We start from the raw sequence: 23,066 nt of genomic DNA, 5'->3' as shown, positions 1-23,066 counted from the left end.
ACAGTGACCTACCATACAATAATTTTTGGGGTAGAAATAGTAAAATGAGAGAAAAATAAATACATATTGAATAAAAGAAATGTGAGGGCTGGGGTTGTGGCTCAGTGGTAGAGCACTCACCTAGCATGTATGAGGCATTGGGTTCAATTCTCAGCATCACATGAAAATGAAATAAAATTGCATTGTATCTACCTATAACTAAAAGTATATATTTTTAAAAAAAGAAATATGAGATGAACTGTTGTTCTAATACCCAGGAGATCATGCCTTTCCACAGTGGCATAAGCACTTAGAAAATCGAAAATAGCTTTATAAAAAAGCAGACTTCTCTCTTTTTATAATTCAATTCATTTTTATGTGTCACTCTAGATCTTCCTGGAACTAAAACAAAGTGCAGGGTGAAAACTTAAAAATCACTTAGTGTTAATCTGGGATTTATATCTGTATGGTGTCCTCACTTGCCCAGCCTGTGCCTTGTGTTGAGCCATAGTCAAGCCTCAACTGCCACATCCTCATCTCTCTGAGAAAGATTGGGTAGTGGTCTGAGTTTGGTTTTCATTTTCAATCATTTTACCTATTTAGTCTAGCAGCTCTTCCTGGAGTTTCCCAAAGCACTACTTGTTGACCCTTTTATCCTATTGCCTTATATATATGCCTTATATATATGCCTGGCATATGTTTAATTAAAGAGCCTCATAAGTCAGAGAGGCAACAGGTACTGTAGAAAGAGAACACCCAAAGGAGTAGTGTATCTGGCTTCAAGATGACTCTAGAGTACCTGGCACTCAGGTATGGGTCTGAAGCAACAAAGCTGAGAGGTGGGTACCCTTCTCCTGCAGCTGACTGTTTTGCATTCTGCTGAAGTTTTCTTTCTTTGCATTGTTGGACATGACCCCTGCAATCCCCCTGGCTTGTCTTTCTGGTCACCATTGAAGATTTTGACCATGATGGGCTCATACTCGTAATGACTTGTTGAACTTTTTATATCTTTTCTTTGTTGCACACCTCATTGGCTTGCTTACCAACACCATCTAGATATGATTTCTTTTGTTACTAAAGCATAACACATTTCAATATCCTGGGACTTTATATAGAGTGTGTACTGTTTGTTATATGAACCTAACCTACTTTGTTTTCTCATATTAAGAATTGCAAATGTACTTTGTTTTAGTGGAGCTATTTTGGTAACATATAAGCAATTTTAGTTCTATCCAGGGAGTGAATTTAAGGTTTTAATGAATCAGTTTGAGCTTTATTTCATATCAATGATAGATCCATTTTAATTTGTTTAAATAAAACATTTCCTTTTTCTTTCACTGTATCTTCTTAAGCCTCCCCCAATTCCCTCTTTTCTGAAGAGAAAGAAAATCTGCTTTGATCCCTATGATTATGGATTTCTTTTTCCCTTGAAAGCAATGGCTAATTGAAAATGGGCATAGAGCAATGTTCCAGAATGTACTTTCAGAATCAGTGTATTGGGCCTGAAGAAGTGAAGACTATAGGTTTTGGGCTTTAGGCATTTTCAAGTTTGAAGGGGGCAAGATGAAGAGGGGGTAAGGTGAGTGAAGAGTGAACCTCTGTACATGTTCTACCAGAGAAGGTCCACTTAGTCCTGTTTTATATTTTAAGATACAATATAAGATCATGTTTACAAGTGACAAAACAAGGTTCCACTTACCTTTAGAGAAAATAAAATAAAAAGGCTTAAAATCCATTAAAAAAAAGTCATATAGATAGTGATGGGCTTTCTTTGCAGTTGCTGGACCTAACCCCTTCAGCCCACAAATAGGGAAAAAAATCTCTACATGTTTACTAAGTTCTGAGGATCATTATCTCACACACATACCACACTCCACAAAATAGGCAAAAACTGGCCCTTTCTCTCAGGGCAATCTACATTTAAATTTTAGATCAAATGTGGTAAGTGGATTTGCCCATTTCCAATGTAAATAGAGAAAATTTCTATGACAGAATCAGGCTTTCTTATCTTTAAATTAGGGCCAAATAGCTCATAATTACCTTTGTCTCTTCTTTTACGACATTTGCAGAAAATATAAAAATTATTACTATTCCCATGTAGGAGAGTGATTGGGTACTCAACTTTAGGGCAACCATGGATTTCTTAAGATAGATGCTATGGATGCATTTCTGTGTATAGTTTTAGAAGTTATTCACCAGGCCTTCTTCTAAGGTAGTCTGTAAACCAAGCTGATGACACTCTACTCATGCTAAAGCATTCACCAAGTTTGGTTTTTAAACATATTTTTTAGTTTCTATTGGATTTTTTACTTTATTTATTTATTTGTGGTGCTAAGGATTGAACCCAGGGCCCCCACATGCCAGGCAAGCACTCTACCACTGAGCCACAACCCCAGTCCTACCAAGCATATTTTAATAAGACATGATTAGGGAAGAGATACCATGGGGTATGGTAGAAACACCAAGAAATTTAATGACAGGTAGATGTAAACAGGAGAAGTGGCTTAGCAAGAATAACAACAACAAAAAAGATAATGGCATAAGCCCTTGGAACCTGTCCCTTCACCAGTAACAGAAAAATCAAAATAGCCATTTTCCGGTATTTTTCTACTAGAAATAGTGTACAGAGAACACCACCTAAGAATCAATTCTTCATAGATATCAGCCATTCAGCCCATAGTGTGGTGTGGTTCACTGGCCTCATGATGACTTGTTTGGCCAGTGGCATAGCCACTGTAAACTGCCATTGCTATATGCCCCCCAGCAGCTGTCACTCTTATGGCAGTTGTAGTTCCCATCCTGCAGAACATCAGTGACTATGAGAACCTTGTTCTAGAGCTTGCACACATTTGAGCTTCAATACTGGAAGGAGGAACTGAGCTCATCCAAATGTATAGGTTCATTGTGTCTCTTCAAAGCCAACCTCCAACTCTCATTGTATTGGTGAGACTTGTACGCCCATCATACAGGGGAAGAATGTTACCCACCTAACAGCAAAGGAGATGCAAAAGACTTTTGACTTTTTCAAAACCTTTATTAATGTAACATCTAAATGGGCTCTGACCTCTGTATCAATGTCACATGCCTAATGTTAGCTCCTTTTTCTAATAGCCCTGGTATCTGCAACTCCTAACTTCAGTGAGACGAGCTACAACTCTGAAGCAAAAGGCTATTCATTGAAACATTTCAACTCATGGGGCTAGAATGGGGAGGGAATGGACGTGGACATTCCTTTTCACTTCCAACTGAGACGCAGGTAGGAGACAGAGTGGCCGAGCATGGGAGGTTGGTTCAGCATGCAGAGGGGTGAAGCAAAGGGTATCTCCTGAAAGGTAATTGGGAATGGGGGTGTGGTCTGGCACTATGGTAACCGGTTAGATAAGGACTACTACGGGACCATTAGAGCAGGTTGCAGGGGAACTGGGGCCTCTGTCTTGGGGTGTACCTCTGAAGGCATAACACCTGCCTTCAGAGGTGTTTCATTCCCACAGAGAATCTGGAATGTCTCCTTGAAACTCAGTTTTGGTAAAAACCAGGGGAGGGCCTGCATTGATAGTTGCATTCATGCCATATTGACATCCTTTGTTTCTCCAGTATGGGAGTGGGCAGTAAATGAAGGTGGCATTGGCTTTCACCACTTCCACCCTTGCTGGATTGCTCCTCCAGTTTCTTCTTCCAGCGCAGAAAGCAAATGCAGTCTCCAGTTATCACAGAGCATAGCCCCAGAAATGCAAAGTGCAACTAGACCTGTAAGAAACACACTGAGACTGTAAGAAAAAAGAAAAGAGGCAAACTGACTAACAGTTGTAGCTTGAGACCTGAACTGTTTCTCATTCCTCTCCTTGATTTGGCTTATTCATCCATTATTCATTTCTTCCCACCTTCCTCAAAGACATGCTTTATCATATTCTGATTCAGTCAAAGCTATATTTGCAGGGAGCCTGAGAGACCCCTTTAGCCTTTTACAGATCAGGATTGCTAGGTGTAGAGAGTATACGACCTGCCCAGACTAAGTCAGGCCTTCTGGCTCGCAGTCCTGGACCCATTCAATTATTCAGACTGAGAAACCTCACTAAGAGCAAGGCCCTCAAGGAAGTAAAAGTTCACCATTTGACAAGGACACCAGTGTATCTTTTCTGGTTGGGCAAAATATGGTCTTTGCCTTTGAGGATTCCTTAATTCTTTAGAGGAGTCTATCACTTAATTATTTAGCACTCCATGCAGGCAGCTAGCACTCCATTCATGCAAAGGGAAACTTCTCTAAAAGTTTGTCTCCCATACAAAAAGGACTAAAGGAGTACGTATGGCCAGTAAGGCCCAGGTCGTTTTTTGGAAATACATAATTTGAGTCTTGTTACCAGGCCTGTGGCTCTGGAAAGAATGAATTTACCCACTAATCTGTCCACCAATAGGAGTCCTCAGAAGTCCCAAGCCCCATTGTTCCCTCAAGATGAGGTCACCAGGTTCTGAGAACTAGGAATTCCAGGAGTGTTGATGGGGAGTAATGGAAGGAAGAGACTTCAACTTGTGACATGTCATGAGCATAGTTGTCTTCCTTCAAAGAATGGTCTACCACAGAATTTCGTGTTCCCAACTTTATATGAAGAACTCACAGAACAGCCCCTAGGAAAGGGCCCTCACAACCTCAGGAGCTTATATTTATGTTATTGGTTGTTAGGGAGCCATTTTTGTATGGCTTTTTTAGAGTGGAGTGGGGCAGTGAGCACAGTAAACATTGGACAGCTCTGCCCTTAAGAAGTTTCTGACCTATCAAGGGAAAAAAATGCTCAGAAAATTACATGGTCCCAAACTCTTTGGCTCCTACAATCTCTCTTTTCTTTCTTCAACAAGTGTTTCTTGAGCATGAGTTGGCAAAATAAAGTAAGATAAGATTGTATTGTTCATTCATAAAGTTTTCTTTGAGGTGCTGACCATGGGAATTGAGCTCTAGATGAAAATGAGGCAGCCAGTGCAGATGGATACAGAGAGAACAGGGGCAATGATCCTGAGCCAGGTACAGGCCAGCACACCTATACTTATTCACCCTCTACTACATTGCAAACAGCATAGAGCAGGGCAGATTTTTCATGAATATAGGTTTAACTGAACAGAGTTGGAGGCTCTGCCCCTGCCTCAGGAAGTGTTTCAGTCAAGTAATATCTGAGCAAGAATTGTATACCATTGAAACCAATGAGTGCCTTGACAGAGGATCCATTCATGTTGGTAACAAATGAGTCAGATGTCAATGTCACTGACCCTGACCTCAGGAGCTCACTATCAAAGATAGGGCATCTGGGTTGAGGAAGAGGAAGAATGCATTCCAGGGACAGAGAAGAGCCTGAATAAAAATGTGTCAAGCATAATTCCTGGTGACACTGGAAAGTAGTTCCATTTGGCTGGAGGTGCAATTAGATTTCAGGATGCAGAGGAAAACCAGGCTTTGGAAGCACCTGCCATATTGTATTGTATTCTCTTGTGTAGAACTTGGAGATGCCACTTAATATTAGACTCTCAGTCTCAGCTTCCTCATCTGGAAAATGAGGATAATGCTTACCTCAAAGGATATTATTTTGATAAAATGTACTGCAGCAAAATGCTGTAGGACTCATAAGTGAGGGTGAAGCATAAACATGGAGAACTAATTGATATTCACAATGAATAGAACTATGAAAGGCTGTGTGGGTTGGGGACTCACTGTCTCTGAGCATATAAGTTTTTCTTTTTTTAATTAATTAATTAAATTTAATGGGGTGTTGAGCATCAATCCCAGCACTTCACACATGCCAGGCAATCATTCTATCACTGAGCCACAACTCCAGCCTTGGATACAGGTTTTCATGTATTTTTTCCTATGCTTATTGAAGATGTGTTTTGATGTGCTGACATGTTGTTTCCTGTAAGACTTAGAGCCAGAATCAAGCTGTGGTGAGGTGTGTGTTGTTATTGTTTTTATTATGGGTGGTTAATTGCTTTTTATTTTATCTTCAAAACTCTGTTTTATCTTTAACATTGAGATGGTGAAAGACCAAACATCAGAAGAAATTAGATAATGAATGAGAATGGCATAATCCATGAAAGTGTGTTCTTTAAACCAAATCTAAATGTAGAAAAAGCATACATTTTCAAATACCTCGTTCTAGTCAAAATAAAAAAAAAAGTAGTCAGATGAGGAAAACGTAATGAATTACACGACCAGTAGCATAAACAAACTTGTCTTTTTTGATCTTTCTCTCATGTAACTGACCAACTTGTGTTTCCTTTTTTTTTATTATCTACTTCTAATTAAAAACCACCAATATTTCATAGGTAGATTACTGTATTATTTTTCCAATAGGTTTTCTGCTCCCATTTCTCCATCTCTATATATCATATTATCACCAGCTGAGTCCTCTTAAATTTCTGCTTCCTTCATAGGGAAGCACATAGCATACTCGTTGAAATATAGACTCCAGAAACAAGCTGCCATTTTCAAGTCCTAGCTTTACTACCTCCTACTTGTCTGACATAACAAGTTTCACTACTATAAAGTGGAAATAACAAAAGTACACACGAGTTATTTAAAATTAGACAAATTAGCATTTGTAAACCATAAATGAAATCAGAATGATCAGACTATCCTGTCCTTAAAATAAGATGACAATATTTTGACATGCTTTTTTAAAAAAGACCAAGCAACCTTAAGCTGCATTAGTTGAGTGTTTTTCTCAGGTTTTAGGAGTTACTGGGTCTTTGTGCTGTATATATTGGTTAGGTAGATTGCACTCTGATTAGTATCTTCAGGTTTTATTTATTTATTTATTTATCTATTTATTTATTTATTTATTTATTTGTGTGTGTGTGTGTGTGTGTGTGTGTGTGTGTGTGTGTAAGTTGTGCCAGGGATCAAGCCAAGGACCAAGGGCCTTACAAATAGTAGGTAAGGACTCTACGGCTGAGCCATTACCTGGGCCTTACTTACATTTTAATGAAAATATTGACATAGCAGAGCAGTTTTAGGGGAAGATGACCCATTCTTTAACACCTGCTTGTTCAAAGGTTTCCTTTAATGCCTTTCCTGAGTTCTATGCCCTTATTAATGTTGTCATTCTGTTTATAGAATGTGTCTGTTATCTCCTCCGCCTTTTTCATTTTATCCGAATTGATCAAAAGAGACTATGTGGAAGAAGAATTATATAGGCTTAGCTTCAGAGAACAGAAAAGACTTGGGGGGGGTGGTTAAGAGATATAAAAGAAGGCTTTCTAGTCAGGGTCAATTCCATAAAAAGATGGGAGACAATTAAAAAATAGTAGTTAAAATATGGACTCAAAGCATGTATGTGATATGCTAAGGGATTATAAAAAAGCAAGACACAGTATTGCATATATACTGTCTCTATTTATACTATAACAGAAAAAAATGTTCTTAAGACATACTAGAAAGAGATATATTAAAAATAACAACAGTAATCCTTTTCTGGTAGTAAGACAAGCAGACGAAGGACTTCTGTCTGATATATTCCATAGTCACCAAGCATAGTCACCAAACCTCAGTACATGGCCAGAAGAGAAATTCTCTCCTTATCAAGGAGTGAACTTACTGCCACAGGAAAACTCCTGTATTTACAAGAGAAAAATTATGTCATATTGCTACTGAAGCAAAGTGTACTGGATTCTGGAAGACTTCTGAGAATCCTTAAATTTCATATGACCAAACTTAGCATTATTTCTATTTATGAGATGGACCTGAATCTCTAGGAACAAACTAAGGAGTTTAAATTTGCAAAATAATTATGTGTAAATGTAGAGAAATAAGAATTTTCCACAATGAATTAATGAATCAACTAATGTGATTCATATAATTAGGATTTTAAGAATTGACATATTCATTTGCAATCATCTGCCTATATTGCAAGAGACGGAGATTATTCTAGAACATGCAAGTTGTTGAAAAAAATTAAAAATGTCTTGTAAACAAATTAGACAACATCTGTTATAAAGTTTTTCTTTGGAACAACGTTAATTTTAATTCGAGTTATAATCACAGTGCTCATTCTTACCTGGAGATAAAGTACTTTAATGAAACTTGTCAAGTGAATTGATGCCCAAAATAAGACAAACAAAAATATCTACACTATGAAAATCATCCTTTCATCTACATTGGAGAAACTTACTCAAGTGTGTGCATTTCTAGTGGATGTTGAAATTATTTTAAACAAGCACATTAAGCACCAATAGAAATGGCAAAAACACACACAAAAAAACGCACGTTTTCTCACTTTATGTTTTAATTGTTAACATACATGTGATAAAAGAAATTTAGTAAGCAAAAGATGGAAAACATTCAAATATAAAAGTATGACCACCAAAAATTGTCCTGCAGTCTTAATTGGTCTTTTATGTTTTTTAGCATTCTTTTTACAGTTGAAATCATACCACTGTATACACAGTTTATATATCTTTCATATCATGATATTTTAAAAATCATTGTGAAATATACATTGAATGAATGTTGCATAGATTACTTAACCCATTACCTCTTCTTAAACATTCAAATTGTTTCCCATTATTTTCTATGAAAACACTAAGTTGAAATCTTTTGTGTGAGTTTTATATTTAATATACATGTATTATGGGGTTACTATCTTATTATGGTTTTCTAAAGAAATAATTTATAGATAAAATTGTATGAAAAATATTATTGTTATTTATGTGTAACCTAAGTATATTTCCAATACCGTGCCCATTTACACAGTAATTTCTTTGTATGTAAGAGCTACTATATTATTGGTTCCTCCATGGTATTAAAATGTTGATGTTTTATAAAATTACCAGCTTCTTTAGTTTTTGTAACCATCTAAATGTGCATGTATAATACAAGAGAATTTCTAGGTTATGTAAGGGCCTGACAGATTGTAGGTTGTCATCTTATTTCTTTTTCATATTTGTCCAAATTTTAAATAAAGACAGTATCCAACAAGGCCTAGTGAGCTAAGTAAATTGGGGTATGCAAATATAAGGTTTGAGTTTATTTTTTAAATAGAAAAAAATGTGTTTTTTTAATTTATCATGAATATTTGCACTAATTTTTTTGTTTCATATTTTAAAATATTGCAAAATGTATTAATGTTATGAGGTTTTTGGTTCTTTCTTAAATTTTGTATCTGAAAAAAGTGGCTTACTTGCCTCAGTTAGAATTATTGCCCAAATATTTTTAGTCTGTAAGATTTTAGGGCTAGGGCTATAGCTCAGTGGCAGAGTTCTTGCCTTGTTTGTGGGAGCCACTGGGTTCAATCCTCAGTACCACATTAAAAAAATACACAAATAAAGGCATGCTCTCCATCTGAATCAAAAAAAAATTTAAAAAAGATTTTGTATAAATGTCATAATTTAAAAATTCGAATATTTTCTCTCAAACCGTTCATACTTCATTTTAAGAGTATATTTCTAAATGTCAGTCTTATTTCATTGTATTTTTCAGCAAGATTATACAATGCAAAAATCAGCATCAGTCCATTAGGGCATGGTCATGTTGGCATAAAGCACTGTATAATTCATGATATATTGTTATCATGTAGATATTAGGTGTCCCACAAATACTGATGTGTCAGGCAATTCAAGAAAGTTTAGAGGTGATATTATTGGGTTATGATAACCTAAACCTGATTATTATATTAATTCCCTGATAGGAATTAACTAGGTGGTAAGTATACACATGTAGGAGGTGGGCCAATATAGTATGCTTCCAAAACAGAACTCTCTGTGCCTCTCTCTGCTTCCTGATGTCATGTCCCCAGCTGCTTTCCTCTGTCATACTCTCCTATTATGATGTTCTTCTTCACTATGTGCCCCCCCAAAATGAAGTCTTCATTCTGATAAAAAATATTGCATTTACCTTTTAAATATTTTTGGTACCTTAAATTTTTGTCCTGTTTTTCTACGTGGATGAAGTTTAACAGGCAGTGAACGTGACAAATACTAGCTTTAAGTAATTTTTCCTATCACCAAATCCTCCAAAATTTCTCTGAATATTTAATCATGTATTTCCATTATAAATAGCTGTGAAGCCCACAAATAACAAATAGGGAGGAAGTTTTCTTCCATTTCTTCCTGTTATCAAAAATACAGCATTAATAAAACTTGATTTTCTCACACGTCATTGACGTGTGAGGATGAAAGAAGATATATATTATTTTATTCTCCAAAAAGTGCATTTATACAATCTGTGGAATGAAAAGGTAAGAATAAGGTGGTATGCACAGTTCTTGCTTATTGTAGGATTATATATAACTTAGTAGCAAGAATATTTTAAAAAGTTGTAACCTAACACATGTCATGGGGCCTAGTTATAAATAATAGACATTTTATTTGGTTTTATGATGCTTTATTTCAGACAAAAGAACCTGTTCTAGCTAGCTTAAACCAAATTTTATTTAGTAGAGGATGTAAATAGGCCAAAATTGTTGAGAGCGCTGAAGACTCTAGATTGAGCTTCCAGGACCAACAGATATCAATCAGAACACAGAACTGGAAAATTTCACTACATTCAGGTAGCTCTGAACCAGATAGGTATTAGACATTCTGCAGGCTCCAGTAGCATCTCTTTCTACTTCAATCCAGAATCTACTGTAATAGGAAGTCAGTGTCTTTGCCATGATTCACACAGGCATGGATATTCTATGTTCTGCTTCTTCCCTTGCATATCTAATGTCCTCAATCAACTGTCCTGCAAGTGCATCTAATTGGTGGAAGCAAAATTATAAGTCTCTGTGTTGAGTCAGTGTGTCTAGGCAAAGTGATTACATACATTTTATGAGACCCTATTTTTTTAACTGAAGTTGTAGGTTATTAATTTTGAGTAGTGCAGTTTCTCCAAATTATGGCTATCTAAATTTTTGTTGTCTTCATACAAACTTGAGAATACATTTGTAAGATATTCAGAATAAAAATGTTACTACATTGGAGAAAATTAGCATATTATCATCCCACATCTTACATTGCCCATTTTTGTTTACATAGCAAGAATAGCTAAAATATGCTCATTTAATTCAAACCATACATAGTACAATTTCATCACCCCAGTCCTCACATTGTACTGTATATCTCTAAACTTGCTTTTCTTGTACATTGCCACTTGGTATCTTCTTGCCTACATTTTCCAGTGTCCACTTCCCCTTCTATCACCACTCTCGTTACCTAGCTCTTAAGCTCTTCCAAATAATACAAGCAGATGACATACTTCCAAACACATTTTATGAGGCCAAAATGTATTTTCAAGTATTGATGTTTTGTACTGTGACCTTGCAATATGCACTTATTTCCAAGAGTTTTTGGTTTTGTTCTTTTGGATTTTCTACAGAGATTACAATGTCATCTAAAAATAAAAACAACTTGTTTCTTTCCTTGAATGTATATATTTTTTCTTTATTCTTGAACTGGTGAGGGCTTCCCATATGATGGTGAATAGAAATAGTGAAAAGGGGTACCCTTGCTTTTCTCTTGGAAAAATCATCAAATTACTCACATTAGGTATGATGTTTTCATTAGGGTTTTGTGTATGTTCTGTATAAGACAAGGACTTTTTATTTTTATTATGAATAAAAATTGGATTTTTCTAAGTAATTTTTGTTTTACTTCAACTCATGTATTTTCTTCTTTTAGCATGGTAATGTAGTAGATCATGTTGAACCTTGTATACCTAGAATGAATTCCACTTTGTCAGCATGTACATTTTTACACATCTTATTTGCTAATATTTTGTTGAGGGTTTTTGTGTTTGTGTTACTGAGAGAGAGTGATCTATACTTTTCCTATTTTGCAATGTCTTTATCTGGTTAGGGTGCTGCTGGCCTTATAGAATGTATTTGTGTGTCCTCTGATTCTATGTTTGGGGAGAGATTGTGAAGAATTTAGAAAACTATAAATTTAGGGTAGAAATCACCAATGAGCCACTGGAGACTGATACTTTCCTATTTGAAAGGTTATTAATTATTGATTTGATTTCTTAGTAAATATACAATGCTATACAGACTTTATATTTCTTTTGTGAATTTTGTTAGTTCATGTTTTTTAAGTAGTTGGTCCACTTCATCTAGGCTACCAGTTTTGTGGCTATAAGGCTGGTTGTTTATAGCGCTCTTTTGTCTTATTTAAGATTTTGATTAGTAATGATAGTCTCTCTTTCCTTTATAATGTTGGCTTATTAGGTGTTCTCTTCATTTGTTATCTTGTTAGCCTGGCTAGAATTGTTATTAATTTATATTGTCAAAATACCAACTGTGGTTTTGTTGATTTTCTTTATTATTTCCTGCTTTTCAATTTATTGATTTCTGCTTCAAATTTGATGATCCTCCCCCCCCCTTTTCTTATTTTTTGTTTGCTTTAGAACTTCACTTGCTCTACTTCTACTGAAACTTGGGTCATTGATTTTAGAACTTCTTTTCCAACATAAGAATTTAATGCTATAAATTACTCCATCTAAGCATTGCTCAGCTGTATTGCACAAATTTTTGTAATCTGTATTTTCATTTTCATTTACTTCAAAATATTTCTAAACTTCTCTTGATAATTTGAGTAGTGTGTTGTTGTAGAACTGTGTCACTTATTTTATAATATTGAGGTATTTTTCAAAGAATCCTTTAAATTTTATTATGATAGAAGAAAATTTTTTGTATGATTTTGATTTTTTTTAGAGAGAGAGAGAGAGAGAGAGAGAATTTTTAATATTTATTTTTAGTTTTCAGTGGACACAACATTTTTATTTGTATGTGGTGCTACGGATCAAACCCAGCACCGCATATTCCAGGCGCATGCACTACCACTTGAGCCATATCCCCAGCCTATGATTTTGATTTTTTTTAAAAATTTAGTTGGCAATAGACAAAATATCTTTATTTTCTTTATTTAGTTTTTTGTGTTGCTGAGGTTCAAACCAAGTGCCTCATACCTGTGAGGCAAGTTCTCTACTCCTGAGCCACAACTCTAGTCATGATTTTTTAAATAAATTTTAAGTATGTTTTATGACCCAGAAAATGTTACATATTTGTCAAGTTTTCATATTACCTTGTGAATGTAAATTCTGCCATTGTTGGATGGAATATTCTGTACATGTCAATTTCATCAAGCTAATAGGTAGAACTCTTTGGTTCGTGAATATTTGTACTTGTTGTCTAGCTCCTTGATTGATCAACTACTGATAGAGGGTTATTGTACACACTTTAATATAGGCTTATTGAGTTCTCCATTCAGCCCTGTCAGGCTTTGGATTGTGAATTCTCATGCTGTCTTATTAGGTACACACACATTTAGGATTTTTATGTCTTTCTGAACAATTAGCCCTTTTACTATTTCTTTATCTTTCATAGTCATTGCTCCTAAGTCTGCTTTATCTCATATTAATGTAACTATTTTAGCCTCATTTTGGTTAGTGTTAGCCTAGTAGATCTTTCTCCAGAAATTTACTTTTAAATTACCTGAGTCTTCATATTTAAAATGAGTTTCTTACAGACAACATAAAGTGCCCACCCTGAAAACTTCTTTTAGTTAGTGTGTTTAGACATTTTGAAGTTATTATTGATATAACTTGAATGAATATTCACCATATTAATATCTGTTTTCTATTGTTTGTTTTTGTTCTTTGTTTCTTTCTCTCATTATCTTTTACTGCCTTCTGTGTTACAATTTAATACTTTATATAACTCTAAATTATCTCTTAACAGAGTTTTTTGTCTTAAACTTCTTATATTGTTGACCCAGACTTAAAATATATCACTTTAACTAGCATAAGCCCATCTTCAGATAGCACTCTATCACTTCAAATGTGTCACAGGTAACTTATAATGTGTCACTTTCTCTTTTGTCATTTCTGATATTTATGTCATTCATTTCACTTAGGCATATGCTATATTTGGCCCATATATTGTACAATTGCTGCCTTAAATATTTATCCTTCAAATCAGTTAAGAATAAGAAAAATAAACCCGGTTTTAACCTTGATCCATCCCTTCTTCTTTACTCTCCATTTCCTTACATAGGTGTGATTTTGACCTTTTTTTTATTTGCCTTGAGAACTTTTTCTTTTTTAATTAACATTTTTGTAGGGCAGATCTGTTGGCCTGGAATTTTTGCAGATTTTGTTTGAGAACAGTCAGATTTCTACATTTTAGAGGATTTTTTTGATGGATATATATTTTTCAGAGTGTTTTTTAATACTTCAAGTATTTTGTCTAATTATTTTTTTTATTTTGTGATTTCTGTTGAGAACATGTAATTCCTTTTCTTGTCCCTCTATAGATAAGTTTTGTTGTTGCCCTATGTAGATAAGTTGTCCTTCTATAGATAATTTTTTTTTGTGTGTATGTATGTATGTTTAGTTTTCTGCTTTTCTGTTTATTATGTTTTCTGTTTATATGCAGTTTGAATATGATATGCCTAGACATAGATTTTTAGTGATCGTTTTCCCTCTGAGTTTCCTTCATCTGGGGTTTGGCATGTCATTAATGTTTGTTTATTTTATGTTACGTTCTTCTTTTATGGTGTTTCAATGATGTGTTCATTATTCCTTTGAGAATTTTCTGTAGGTTCTAGGATTTTGTTGAGTTTTTTGTTATTTATTTTTCTTCTTTAAAGTTCAGTTTAGGGAGTTTCAATTGACTTGTTTTGGAACACAGTTATTCTTCAACTGTGCTCAGTATATGTTGAGCTCCAAGAGGTCTGTTTCCTTGCTGTTACTCTGTGTGTGCATTTTAAATTTCTGGTTGCTCCTTTAGATACTTAGAATTTTCATCTCTCCACCTTCATTACTCATCTGTTCTTGTGTTTATCTACTTTTATCTATTAAATTGCTTTGCATATTAATAGTTATTTAAATATTATATCTGGTAATTATATAAAATATTGTTATTTTGGTTCTGAAAATTGTTTTGTCACTTTAAACTGTGTTTTCTTCTTGATTTTTGTGATGCCTTGTATTTGATAATTGGACCTGAAATAATGAGGCTTTTAAAGAAAGGATTCATGTTCGTCAAACTAGGAGTTAGACTGTATCTAATGTTTACTCTAGGTTTAGGTAACAGAGGCTCCACAATTCACTAATATCTATTTTTCTTTTTGTTTATCATCCCCTCTTGACTTTTGATTTCACCAAGTACTACTTCTCAACAAAAATAGCTGTCTTGTAGCACTCTTTCAGCTTATGTACTCTTTCATTACATTAGAACCTGTTGATGTGGTAGTAAAGAATAAGGGTAAAGGAACATTCTGTAGCTTTCTTGTTAAATCTCAGTCTTTTAGTAGGCCTCTGTTTGGTTCTGTGTCTTTCACAAGTGCTTCTCCAGGAGTCAAGCTGACCCCAGACTCTTATTAAAACTGTAGCTTTCTAAATCTGTGTCCTTGAGGCAATGACAGCTATTGGCTGTATGGTTTTTATTGTTGTTGATATTGTCTTTTTAGATGAGGCAGGAAGACTAAATTGTACTAGAGTCAGGGAAGTACCCTTCCTACCCGTGGGATGTAGCTTTGGCAGAGTCTTTTTCCTGCACAGTCATGGCCTTTGTTTTAGAGAAGTCTGTGATGTATTTCATGGTGGTTACACTTTTCTCTCTCTGCAGAGTTATAGGGGATCTTGGACTTTTGCTATGAGAACCTACTTCTATACTAGGAAACTGTAATATTGCTTTTTATGTATTATTTTTGTAAAGGAGAGTCAGAAACTTTTATGTGGCCTTTATTATCATAATGTCCCTCAGGTTGTGAAGCAGCAATTCAAAGGAGGCTCTGCTACATTGCTGAGAATATCTGTTACAACTATGCATTCACATACTGGAAGTATAAGTGCAGGAATTTTGGTGTGAATATGTCTCAAATTTTCCTACCAGTATTCATGTGTTTGGTTTTGTGTATTGCCCAATTTTTCCCTTCCCAGAAGAGTTCTTTATTTATCAGTTCTAATTTTAGTATGTTAATTAAATTTTTATCTAATTTTATCACTTATTCTTTCTTCAGGTTCACATTGTTCATTTTCTAAATTCTTGATTGGCAAATTTTGTTTCCTTCATTTTTTCTCATTTAATATTGACATTTTTATTAAAATGAGCTTTTATATAAAATGTTCCAAAAATTATCTTCTGTTTAACTGTGATGTTAACGTTCTATTTTATTCAAGAGTCATATACAAGAGTATTACCAAATTACTAAGTGTTTTTCTGACTAAGTCTGCCTATATTTAAATCTTCCACATTTATTTATGTTTTTGTTAATTTTGGTTAGCATCTGTAGAGTATGAGTTTTGTACTTACTTAAACTCTTTTTTATGGCCCCCAAATTTACCATTGGATTTTGCAAAGGATGTCTAGGAATTTTAAAAGAAAGCATGGTATCTGTTAATAGACAATATATGTCTGTATGTGAATCTGTGGACTACTATATATGTGTTCCTGTGAAATTGTCCTTGTGTTTTTTTAATTGATGAAGATCAGAGATTTATTTCTTATAGTTCTTGAGGCTGGGAAAGAAGTTCAATACCAAAGCTCCAGAAAATCCAATATCTCGTGAGTGCCTCATTCCTCAGGGTTGGCATCTTCTCTGTGTCCTCACATGGTGGAAGGCAGCTTCCTCCAAGCCTCTTTTATAAGGATACTAATCCTATTCATGAGAATAGAGCCCTCATGACCTAGTTTCCCAAAGGCAAATCCTCCTAACACCATCAACTTGGTGGTTTCCTTGTATTTTAAACAGATGTCAAAATAATTAATCACATTTTTTTATATGGTCACTATGGATTGATTCAATCCATAAGTCAAGGGTAAAAGACCCACATAAAAATAAAAGGAGGCATAGGAAAAACAGAACAATTTAAGAAGAAAATTAGAAGTATATTTTACTAATATTACTAATTTACTAATATGAAAATAGTTTTAATTCAAGATGAGTAATTTTTTAAGTGAAACATAAATATATCAACCATTAAAAGTGATAATTCTATTACATTATGTTAAAATAATACTTCTAAAGACACAATGAAGGAAAAGAAGACCGAGCACACTCTGGATAGGAAACATTTTTGATACATAATATGTAACCCTCAGAGAATCATTACTTAATTAATAACTAACAATGCATAATAATAACTATGCATTGATTAAAAGTAAACAAGTTGATAGGAAAATTACCTGGCAGAATAATTAACGTTTTATAGAAGAAAAGAGAGAAATAGTCAATAAACTAAATAAATTATTTTCCCTTTGATTGGTAGTCATGACAGTGCTAATCAAAGTCTTAGAGGCATAGCATTTGATACAATCTGGAATGACAAAAATTAAAATCTCAGTATTTTCTGAAAATGTAAATCAAAGAAAACTCTTACACTGATGTTGACTTGTAATTGGTGTCGCTGCTTTGGGAAACAGTTGAAAGTTATCTTGTGAAGCTGTGCATGGTTATTTTCATGTTGGAACAATGTCATTTCAGAGATCAAACCAGAGATACATTCTTCCATATGTACAAGAGATATATGCAAAAACATTCACAGTTCATTGTAACTCTGTTAGCACAAAAGAAGAAAATCAAATAATTTTAGAATGAACACAAAGAATGAACACAAAGGGATGTTCCTACACAACAGTGAAACTTCAATGAACCTGTAGTAATTTAGGTACACTTAAAAAATGTCAAGTGAACTTTTTTAAAAAGATGTTATGATATTTCTTTTATACAAAGGTCATTAAATTATCAAATATGTTTTTATTGAGATTGCTATATATTTAAAAAACAGAAATTATTTTTAAGTCACAAATATAGTTGTGTTTGAGATATCTGCAAAGATATTTGATAGAGTCATTATTGGTAATCTAATAATTTTGGATTCAAGTTTACTGATTTATATTCAACAAATGATAATATATGTCAGGTTGCATTTTTATATTTTGTGAGTATTACATTAAATAAGGTAGTAAAATTTAGTATTTTGTTAAAAATTTCATAACTTTCTCTAGAGATGATTTGTTTTACTATAGACTTATTAAAAGATTTAGATAATAGCTATTTCTGAAAAACATCATCTGTATATATCTTGATTATTTTCAGAGATAAACTAATTGTTAGTCAAAACTTGTGGAAATTTACCATATACTTTATACTAATTTTAAATATTTTTGGTAATTTTATAGATTCATTTTATTTATCCATTTATGTTCAGTTCTTTACACTGTGCAATTTCAGTTTCCAGAAAAGCAGCAGTTGTTAGCCTCATGTTAACTTTTCTCTGATTTCAAAGTAATGATGATCTTTGTTTCTTTTCTGGGTAAATGGTACCATCTGTCCTAATTGGATGCTAAATGTATGGCTCCAAAACTGTAACACATGAGGACACATTAATTTGTGATAAAAATTGATAGGTAGTAGGCAGACATGAGCAGTGGGAACCTGAGGTTAAAGGTAGAAATCTATAGACAGTGCTTTTTTTGAAAAAAGCAATTTACTTAGGGCTTCTCTGGTCCAGCTCTGGCTTAAGTCAATGGACTATGTTACATTCTGCAGCAAGCAACCTGTTACCAGTAGGAGAAATGCAGGCCCAAAGACACCTCCTTGCCAATACAAAGTGAGCAAGTTACCCTTCAAGGGTAACTTGTGACCTTTATGTAGATCAAAGTTTCCAGAACTTTTGGAAGACAGTATTATTAGATGTAAAGCCCACCAACCATAAAATCTGTAAGTTTCAATTAGAACATGTCAGCTTAGGCCATTGTGACCCAGAATTGCCTTTGGAAATTTTGCATGTCATTATAATATCAAATTTCATCTGTCTGGGTTTTGCCTCTGTGCCTATAGGTAATAGCATGTGCAGTGGAGATTAGGAAAACTGGTGCAGTCTTGTTTTCAGTCAAAAGTTCAGAGCTGGACCTGGTCAGGGCTCTCTGGAAATTTCTCTGAGACTCCCAATAAAACTGGAAGGCAGGAGCAGGGATTGCACCGTCCGTCTCCTCTCTGAGAGGACCCACTCTCTACCTTTTTCCTTTATCAATGTGCTTTTTAGCTTTTTCCTTTCCTTTATAAACTGCTGCTTACTAGTATGTGTGACTCAATTTAAATTCTTCCTATGGGGTTGTGAAGAGTGGGTAGTCACAGGTTGCCACTTTGGTTCTGTGAGTGGACCTTGCTCTGTAAAAATATAAGTTATCTTTTGCATTTTATTTATGTCTTTATTTCTTGTGATTTTGGATAATTTGCATACTTACTGATGTCTATATTTTTCCTGTTATCTACCTGATATTACAAGAATAGTGTTATGCAAGTGAAATAATGAAGTATTGTCAATGTAAACTAAATACGTTGATTTAATTATACTTTAAAATTAAAATTATTATGTATAAAAGTACACTGTGTAAAGAATTAGCATGATGTCTTGTTAACATGCAAACTGCACTGTCCAAAAAGGATTTTTCTGCCACTTTTTAAGTATTTAATACTGATAATTTTAAAAATGAATAAAACAAGCCAGGTGCAGTGGAACATACCTAAAATTGCAGCTTCTGTTAAGGCTGAAGCAGGAGGGTTATAATTTTGAGGCCAGGGTCAGCAATTTAATGAAATCCAACTTAGTGATACCAATCCCAAAATAAAAATAGAAAGGACCAGGGATGTAACTCAGTAGTGAAGCACCCCTGGGTTCAATCTTCAGTGCCCCTCCACCCCAAGAAAAAATGTTTGGAAAGTTTTAGTCTAGTGAACCACTAGGGAAAAGAAATGCTAAAAATATATAATTATTATGTATTAAGATGATTATTTAAATTTAAATGTTTCCTGTCTTAAAAGTTTACTTAGAAATAAATAGTAATGGTGACATCATTATATGTTTTTTATACGATATTATTTTAGTTGTTATACTTTTTAAAAGTAATTTAAACAAGATTTTTGAAGTACATATTTCTGTGTCTCATAATTAAAAATGTCATAATGGGTTTAAATAGCTTGCCATTTCTGCTTTATACAAAACAGATTGAAACATCAGGCCACATCCAGGTGATAGCAATCTTCACTTCTTATAATTATTCTTCATCTATGTTATCATTTGAATTTGAGCTAGTTAAATATTTTCTGAGAAGAATATTGAATACACTAAAATGATTCTTCTAAGCCAAACTAACCAGATTAGTTATAGCTCAGGGGAAAGTTTGCAAAATATTATTGCTGTTGTTGCCTTGTACTTTCCTATTTGTTGCTTTTATTTTTATATCACTGAAAGTACTTTCCACACCAGAACTTTATAAAAAAATTATTCCTCTAGTAAAAGTACACTTTGTATGCTTTAGCACTAAGCAAAATATTCTACCAATAAAATCTGATGTTTGTGTTCAGCTGCTAAAAGGATTTGGAATTCAGAGACTGTCTTAGAAAATGAGTGAGTCAAATCAGGTGAACCCAAACTTCATGTAAATTAAATTCTGCTGTTTCATCTTCATATATTAATATTTGCTGACTAATAAATGAATTTAATCCACAGAGTTGGTATGCTATTCCAGCATTTGTTGCATATTAAATTACTATATATTTATTATAATATTGAATATATTATTAATTAATAAGCAATAAAATCACTGTTATTTAAAATGCATAACTACATAATTTGTTTTATAGATTGAAATTACCTTAAACCCAATATTCACAGAAAAACTAATTCAAATATCTATTGACTAGGAGATTGTAATTTTACTTGATAGAGTTTTAGCTTGGTAAAATTTTTTCCTGAAGTTATTTTCTGCAACTTTGAGTTATTTCCTATAGTTATCAGACAGTCTATATCATTAATATTGTTCTCATAATAGCTGTATGAGGCAGACAAAATTATGTGCATTTTACTCCATTGCTTTGGGTGTCAGGTGAGTCAGAACATCCTGGCAGAAGAGTGTGGCAGAGAAAAACAATTTAGGACATAAAATCAGGAAACAGAAAGAGAGCCTTCCCCTCTGCAAAAGTAGAACAAAACAAATACCCCAAAGGCATGCTCCAGTGAAACACCTCCTGAAGCCACATCCTACCTACCTACAGTTACTACCCAGCTAATTAGATTTAAACTAATAATCTAATAAACTGAGAATTGATGTTAGGACAAAGAGATTGAGAAACTTATCTATGGATTCAAAGCAATTAAATGGTAAAGTCAGATTTAAAATCAAAGCAGTGTATTAATGGGGAGGAAGAAAGGAATATCCAAATAAAAGGATTTGCCCATTGAGTAGTTTTGTGGCCTTTTAATTCAAGATATACTTGATTCAAAATTTTATGAACATTTCATAAGAAATAGAATTAAGAATAATTTACTTTGAAGTTTAAATTGTGTTACATTTTTCAGATTTAAATAATGCCCCACTCAAAATGGCAAACAGCAGTGAAGATTTGATATGTTATTAGATTTCTAGGGCTGCCATACAAAATACCATAGTCTAGTTTGCTTAAACAACTGAAATTTATTTCCTCACTGATCAAGATGTTAGCCGGTTTGGTTTCTTCTGAAGTGTAGGAAGCTTTAGAATTTCTCTTTAGATTCACATGACCATTTTCTCCCTGGGTCTTCATGTAGTTTTCCCTTTGACCATGTTTGCATCCTAGTCTCCTCTTCTTATAAGAAAACTAGTCATATTGAATTAGAGGCCGCTGTAATGACTTCCTTTAACCATGATTACATCATTGAAACTCTCCACATATAGCCATGTTTTGAGATATTGGGTTCAAGGACTTTAATGTATGATTTTAGACAATACAAAATTCAACTCATAAAGCCACTAAACTTCCTGATTCCAAAATGTATTTCAAAGATATAGTAATAAAAAAAATTACTGACGTATAACAAACTGACCAATGAAACAGAAAGAAACCCCAGAAATATATTCACTCATTTATGATCAATTTATTTTTTGAAAAAGATGCCAAGAACACATAATAGGGAAAGAACAACGTCTTCAATAATTGTTGGAAAATTTATATCCATGTGCAGGAAAATGAAATGAGACCCTTGTCTCCTTTCATATATAAAAATCAACTCAAAATGCATTAACGACTTCAACATAAGACACCAAACCATAAAAGAGATAGGTTAAAATATGGGAAAACTCCATGACATTGGCCTGGGGAATAATTTTTTTGGATAGGACCCCAAAATCACAGGCAACAAAAACTAAAATGTTTTTGTACAGAAATGGTAACAACAAGGATATAGACAATAGACAGATTGAGAGTCTATATTTGTAAACCAAATAAGGGATTAATATTCAGAAAGGTAAGCAACCACTTTAACTCGATAGTAACAATACAGCCTGATTAGAAGATGGGAAAAGGACCTGACTAGACATTCTCATTAAAAGGGGACAAGAAGCACAGTGAATATGAAAGATGCTCAATACTACTAATCAATAAGGGGAATGTCAAATAAAATGACAATAAGGTATCATTTATACCCACTAAAATAGTTATTATCATAGATGAAAATTGAGTCAACTTTTCACTGCTATGACCAAAAGAGCTGACAAGAACAATTTTACAGGATGGAAAATTTATTTTGGAAGAAAAAATTTATTTTGGGGCTCATGGTTTCAAAGTTTTCAATCCATAGATGGCTTACTCCATTGCTTTGGGTGTCAGGTGAGCGAGAACATCCTGGCAGAAGAGTGTGGCAGAGAAAAACAGTTTAGGACATAGAATCAGGAAGCAGAGAGAGAACCCTCCCCTTCTGCAAAAGAGAACAAAACAAATACCCCAAAGGCATGACCCAATGACCCACCTCCTGCAGCCATATCCTACCTACCTACAGTTACTTTCCAGTAATCCCTATTAGGAAATTAATAGGTTAAACTCTCATAACCCAACAATTCTACTCCTAAACATATTTGCATTGTCTCTCACATGAGCTTTTGTGGGACATATCACATCTAAAACATAATAAACTTAAACAAGTGTTAGGAGATGTAGAAAAGAGGACTCTTGCACATTGTTGGTGAGATGTAAATTAGCACAGCCATTATGGAAAATGATATATATGTTCCTCAAAATATTAAAAATAGAATTACCATTTCATCCACTTATCCCACTACTGGATATATATCCAAAAGACAAGAATCCAG

This window comes from Callospermophilus lateralis, unplaced genomic scaffold (genome assembly GCF_048772815.1).
Source record: "Callospermophilus lateralis isolate mCalLat2 unplaced genomic scaffold, mCalLat2.hap1 Scaffold_122, whole genome shotgun sequence".
Lineage (NCBI taxonomy): Eukaryota > Metazoa > Chordata > Mammalia > Rodentia > Sciuridae > Callospermophilus > Callospermophilus lateralis.
The sequence above is the reverse complement of the archived record's forward strand: the minus strand, read 5'-3'. Positions refer to the sequence as shown.